At 45.4% G+C, this 6,979-nt stretch overlaps 1 pseudogene across 1 annotated transcript; it reads right to left on the bottom strand.

Moving 5' to 3' along the window:
- Positions 1 to 3,670: 3,670 nt before the first annotated feature.
- LOC308564713 (small ribosomal subunit protein eS10 pseudogene) lies at positions 3,671 to 4,190 on the bottom strand (annotated as a pseudogene). Its single transcript has one exon. The product of its transcript is annotated as a small ribosomal subunit protein eS10 pseudogene (transcript).
- Between the last annotated feature and the right edge of the window lie 2,789 nt (positions 4,191 to 6,979).

Genomic DNA, 6,979 nt, shown 5'->3' with positions numbered 1-6,979 from the left:
TCTATGACAGATATAGGATTGTCTCTGATTTTTAGGTGATCTCCAATTTACTGAGGTTTAGAGAGGTAGAAATGAGTGGTCGAAAATCATAAAGCTGTTAAGAAATGGAACTGGACTTTGAATCTGGGCTTGTTTGTATTGGAACTGTTTTCCTTTTGATATACAGGGTGTCTCAAAAAATGTACACACACTTAGAATAATTATTAATTCCAATGGGTTAAATCTGAAAGAAAAAAAAACATCAATTGAACTATCAGCTATTAAGTATGTATATATTTTGGGACACCCTGTATATCATAATGCATATATAACAGTTACTATTACCATTAACTGCCACTGCCACCCAAACCAGCAGCTAACATTGATTGAGCTCTTACTGTGTATCAGAGACTGGGCTAGATTATCCCATCTAATCCTCACAGCGGGACTTTGAGGTATTCTGGGGCAGTCTCTTTTTAGGGATGCAAAAACCGAGGGACAGAGCAGGTAGGTAACATAACTCAAGTCACACGTCTCCCAAGTGGTTGAAGCAAGCTTCGAGCCCTGGCTGTCTAACTCTTGGATCTGTCCTTACTCTCTACGTTACCTCTTGGCTAAGAAGTCACTGTGCCCATGGACCCTGGGGACATGGCCTGTGGAGGGGAGGTTGGGGGAATGCATAGATTTTCTAGGGTTGCTATAACAAAGTACTACAAACTGAGTGGCTTAAACAATAGAAATTTATTGTCTCAGTTCTGGAGGCTAGAAGTCCAAAATCAAGTTATTGGCGGAGTTGGTTCCTTCTGGGGGCTGTGAGGGAAGGAGCTGTTCTAGGCCTCTCTTCTTAGCTTGTAGATGGCTGTTCTCATGTTCACATGGTGTTCTTTCTGTATGCATGTTTGTCTCTGAGTTCTCCTTCTTTACAAGGACACCAGTCATACCGGAGTAGGGCCCATGTTAATGACCACATTTTAACTCAATCACCCCTTATAAAGGCCCAATCTACAAATAATGTTACATTCTGAGGCACTCAGGGTTAAAAATATAACATGAATTTTGGGGGAACACAGTTCAACCCATAACAGGGTAGGTTTAGAGTTGTAAGAAAGTTCCAAAATTTCTTAGAAGTTCGAGTGATTAAGAAGGGGAAGGGAGCTGGAGGAATGTTGTTGGGAGCCCTGATGATGGGCACAGGTTGAGCTCAGGGGGAGGCAGCTGGGGTTTCCATCTAGGGGAAAGCCCATCTGGTTGGAATATTTCCCCTTCTCAGGAATCCAAGGGGACATGGCAGAAGTGGGTGGTTATTTCCAGCACAAATATACAAGTGCTGTCTCCTGGGTGTCTCCCAGGTATGTTAAAGCGAGTTGCAATGTGGGGATCCTGTGGGACTGCTCCCAACATAGGGTATGGATGTCTATGAAAAGTTAATAGTAAGTCTGAAATTTAGTAATATGTATTTACAAAGGGTGTGTGAGAAAAACATGTTCCATAATTATATTGAGAGGGCAATAAATAATTAAGGTATGAAAGAGGCCTTGACCAAGAGATAGATTGGGTTTAAAATTACTCCAGGGTAGTATGATGTTGAATTACTGCAAATATTACTCACATACTCATTCATTCATTCATTCATTCATTCATTCATTCATTCAACACTTGAAGAATATATATTACGGGCCCCATGGTAGCAGCTGGGAGAAAAGCAAGGCAGGCATATGTGTTAAACCATAGCAACCTCAAAGGAGAAAATTCAATCTTGTGAGACTGTAGTGCCGTCCAATCTACACGACAGTTTCCCCGGATATGCAGAAAAATCATTGAGGGGCTTGAATAAATACAACAATTTCTGGGACTCAATTTATATTGATTGCCCTGTGCCCATGGAGGAAATAGTTGAGGAAAACTTTAAGACCTAGACCAAGACTTATTTTGAGCAGAGAGGATGTTGGTTTTACCCTTTCCTGGGAGAAGTGCTCTCAGAGAGAGAAAAGCTGTGTCTCTCTTCATTTCTTTGGCCCTGTCCCTGCTTCCATCCCACCTCCCCCTACTTGTCTTAGGGTCAAGGAGATTGACATCTCAGAGCTTGACACAAATGCTCCACAGTCTTTCTTGCCAGATGCAGCTCTTAAAGCTCCCAAAACATTCTTAAGGGGATTAGCTATGGATCAGTTTAGCTGTCATTAGAGGGCACAGAATGGACCCTGCCTGCCAGGAGCTGTTCTCTGGATGTGATGCCAATAGACAAGTAAGCCGACCACTCGTAGGAGGACCTAGAGGCTGTTTGATGACATGGAAGGCCCTAACATATTATAGGAAACAGCTGGGAGAGGGCACAGAGAAAAGCTAGGGTCATAGAGATCCTGTCTGGGGATATTCTGTTGGTGGGGAAAAAAACCCCTCTCCCCAACCTGGGAGGGTGACGGGGCTTTTCTTAGACTCACTAGGGATTAGGACTGGGGACCTCCCAATACACACAGTTTCTCCTGAGCATGTGGACTCAACCTTTGGAGGAGGGACCTCTCCAGGGTAGTACATTTCTCCCTGATTCTGCCCTTAGCCACATTCTCCCCACCACCATTTCACTTTCATTTATGTTTAAATTACTACCAGCTAGTGGAGCCAAAGATCCACACACAAGTCCTTACAAAAAGTGACTTTTTTCCTCCCCTCTCTTCCGGAGCTAGGACAGATCATGAAAACTAACACGGGAGTCAAAGGGGATTTTTCCATGTGAACATGCAGATTTTGGTCAACTCTGTATCTCTTTAATACAAAGAATATGCTACACCTGAAACACTGTTGTCTATTTTTATTTAATAAACTAACCTCTCTCTCTTGATCTTTTAAAAATAAACTTCAGTGGCAAAGCTGAGTTTCATTTGCCATTTCTGTGGAAGGCAGCGGCTGAAAGCTGGAGAGGCAGGGTTTAATCTCCCTCGCAGGGGCTTGCTTGAATGACAGCGGGCTCAGGACCGGTGTGGGGTATGGGCTCCTAGGAAGCTGTGGCAGTTTTGTCTCCTCTTTGTTCCCAGGCTGCTCTCTCAGGAGGAGTGACTGACGCTTTGCTGGGGAGGCGTGATTGTCCGCGGGCACAGGCTGGGAGGGAAGGGCTCACACCTGTAATTTCTCACTGTTCCCAGCACCTGATTCAGCAGGAAGGCCGAGGGGCTCTCCATTTGGCCCCTCCCAGGACTGAGTCTGGAGGGCATTACACTCAATGGGGAGCAGGCTCTTCCTCTGGCATTAGTCCCAGGGGGGCCTAGCTGGGGTCAGGGAGGTGGTTTGCAGAGTAGAGGAGCTGCTTTGCTGAGACACAGCTTGAACCCAGACATTCTGAGCCTCCCACTGGGCTGATTGATTGCCTGCTCGGATACTGGTTAAGTAGTCTGGATTTTTTTGGGGGGGTATGTGTGCATTTGTGCTGTTTGTGTGCTTGTGAGTGGTAACTGTTCCCCATTTTGATATCACTACATGCAGTGGTGGATCTCAATGAGCTTGGATCCTAGTCTCTTGGGAACCAGTTCTTCGCACTCTCAGTCTGGGCTTGGTGCCCCTTTTATGTGCCCCTAGATTGCCCTGTACTTCCTCTATCACTGTATTTATTATACTTAATGTGTGTTTTATAAGTTAAAGTTTTTTTAAATTTTTAAAATTTATTAAAATTTTTTTTTTTTTAATTTTCTGACCACAAGTTTATTCAACACAAAATAATCCCTCCAACTTTACTGAGGTGGTTGACCAGGTCCGCGACCAAATCCGCCTCTAAGCTGGAATTCCGTTGCTAGCCCAGCCCCAGCCTCAGCTTTCCTGCCAGCACCAGGGGGCATAGCGCTCTGTCTTGAGGTGTCTCTGTGGGCTTCCCCTCGTGTGAGTCTTGCAGGTCGCTCACCCTCCAGACCTTTGGGCCTTGGCCTGCTGGACTCAGGCCAGCTGGGCGCAAAGCTGCTGGCACAGCCTCAGGGGGCACGTGGAGGTAGTGGCGGAGATACTGGATGCCCTCGTTGGTACCAGTAGCAATGTCTCCAGGCAAAGTCTTCCTTCACGTAGCCTTGTGATTTGAGAGGCTGCATGGCCTTCATGACGTGAGGACTGGGCACTCTCTTGTCTGCCAGCTCGGGGTGTTTAGGCATGTGCACATCCTTCTTGGCCACCATCACTCCCTCCTTGAAAAGAAGTTCGTAAATGGCAATCCGGTTCTTGGGCATCAACATTGTCACAGCTGAAGTGTCCGGGGCTGGAGCTGGAAAGTAAGTTAAAGTTTTATCCTTAAAAATTGAACTCATCCACTCATTGATTTATCAACCAAATCCTTATTGGTGGCTGCCATGTGCCAGGCACTGTGCAGGGGACCGAGGATTTGGTAGTGGACACGATACTCAAACATGATGGAGTATGTGGGTAGAAGTGAAAGTCCAGTAAATCTCCCACCTCTCCCTCCAGCCTCACTCCTCTGAAGGAACCTATTTTTAATACTTTAGAGCAGGGGTTGGCAAACTGAACCCAAGGACCCAATCCAGCTTGCCACCTGCTTTTGTAAGTAAAGTTTTATTGGAACACAGCCATGCCATTTGTTTAAGCATGAGCGCTCCCTGGTTGCCTTCACACTGTGACCGCAGAGTTGATAGTCGCGTAGCAACTGTATGGCCCATAAAGCTGCAAATATTATCTTCTCCTTTACAAAAATGTCTGCTCGCCACTGATTTAGAGGGTATCTTACAGAACTTATTAGGTATATTTTATATGCATATATATGTTGATGTTTTGGTTTCTGTATTTTTTCTGAAATGAGACTGTGTTACATGTGTTACTCGTTTACCTACCTTCCCCCTACCTAAATGCTTGCATAATTGTCTGTCTCCCGAGCAGAGATCGGAGGACCTGTTGACGGTTTCCAGTTCAGCCCTTGGCACCTAGTGGGTGCTCCACATATATCTGTTGAATGGCTGAATCAAAAGTATATTGTTTGAAACAGAGTTCCAAATCTGTAAATGGTTTACTTAAAAAAATAATTCAGAGCGCACTTAAGATGATCCATATTGTAATATCCTTCCTCCTTACTTATACTGCATTGAGATTTATGGGTAAGAGAGAAAAAAGAAACAATATCCACTCGTCCCTGGAGAATTGTGCAAGGTCGTAAGTCTTATTAGGTGTGAGCCACCTGTGAAATAGGTTGAGATGGAAGACAGGTTGACAACTGATCATTCTAGGGAACGCAAGGCTTTTCCCTAGAAAAGCAAGGTAAGCTGCTTGCTGAAGCCTGAGAGAATCCAGGCAGCCTTGTTAATTTGGTAATTTTGTATTTCATGGTTTGAGTACATGGATTGTGTTGGTCCAATGCCCATGGCATTGGAACATGTAGATACATTGCTCATCAGGTATCTTCTTAATGTTTCGTAGCTTGCACTTTTGTTGAGGGATAGTCTCCACTCGATAGAATGAATCATATAGTTAGAGATTCATAGGGACCTTTATTTCCACTAAAGGTGGGGAGGGTCTTATCAAGTATAATAGTTTCCAGAATTTTGGCAAATCACCTTTCTTGGATATGGAGGAAACAGTTTTAGGTGGCATTTTTTTCTCTGTGCCTGGGTGGACAGGGGTCATAAAACCCTAACACTATGACCACAAGATGGGATTTATGACTGCCTAGGTCAGAGTGAACGGAACGAGCTCCTTGCAGGGGCTCTCTTCACCCCACACCCCGCTTTCTGGATGCGGGTGGTCTTGGTGTTGTGTTTGGGAAGCTGTAGAAGTGGAAGGAACCGCTTGGTGAGTTATTGTCATTTCAGAGCTCATAAAATATTTATGAAAGCTTTTCTCAGAGTCAGACTCGAAACATTTCTTGACTCCTGTGGCCTGAATCTCACGATGGGGCCAGTAATATTTCTTGGAAGAAATAATATTTCTTCCAACTCCACTTTCTTTCTCTTAATTTGTCTTCATTGATTTTACCCCAGGATCCTGAGGGGCACAAGTGAAGAGGGTTGGGCCGGCTGTTTTGTGATATGATTCCAATTACTTATGCGGATTCCTGCCATTTCCTGTGGTCACTTAATAACGAGTGAACTTGGTAGCATCTGTCTCCATAACAGTGCAAATTAGATTGGAGTGTTGCTGGTGGGGAAGTCAGCTGGCGGAAGTCAGAAGGAGCACAGTGAGAGGAGACAGACGACAAATATTCTAACAAAGATAAGTTCACCAGCCTTCCCTCTCCTTCGAATAAATTTGGGAGTTCAGACGGATTGCAGAAGGACTTAGCTTTCCAGCTGGACTCGGAGCCACACAACAGATTCCTCCTTCCTCCTTTTGAGTCAGCAGGGAGAGGGAAACGGAGGCATTCACTCCTCCTGTAATTATCTGGCTGCCAGAAGAGTGTGCAGGACGGATTTTCCAGTCCCAGGAGCCCTGGGAAGCTGCTTTCAGTAGCTTTTAAACTCTCAGTGCTTGAGACTTTAATTTACTTGACATTTAGTTGCTGGAAATGATTTCTTTTCTCCGGCTTGTTTTTGTTGTCTGGGTCACTGGAGAGGGGACTTCAGAGAGTAGGAAGAGGGAAAGCCGTTCCGTAGGTCCCGGCTAGTCAGAGCGTGGTCTCTAGGCTAGACGATCACTTGGGAGGGTGTTAGAAATTTGGAATCTCAGGTCCCCACTCAGACTTACGGAATGAGAATTTGCATTTTAACAGGATACCCAGGTGATCTGTGTGCGTTTCAGCAGTTTAAGAAGCGCTGCTCTAGGGTGTCTCCGGCTGGTCTTAGAGGTGCTCAAGGAGGTTGCAGGCTGTACTGGCCTGAGGCGTGTTTGTCCAGGCCGGTGTCCATTCTTAACACGACACCCAGCGCAGCGTCTGGCACACCTTCCTGCTCTCCCTCATCGCCGCATCACCGATGAACAGTGCGATGCCTGGGTGTTCGCTGTGGGCCCAAGCACAGCGCTAAGTGCTTTTCAAATACTATTTCATTTAATCTTTAGAACAACTCTGAGGTAAAACTACTGC

Source organism: Miniopterus schreibersii, assembly GCF_964146895.1.
Source record: "Miniopterus schreibersii genome assembly, chromosome: 12".
NCBI lineage: Eukaryota > Metazoa > Chordata > Mammalia > Chiroptera > Miniopteridae > Miniopterus > Miniopterus schreibersii.
The sequence above is the reverse complement of the archived record's forward strand: the minus strand, read 5'-3'. Positions and strand labels throughout refer to the sequence as shown.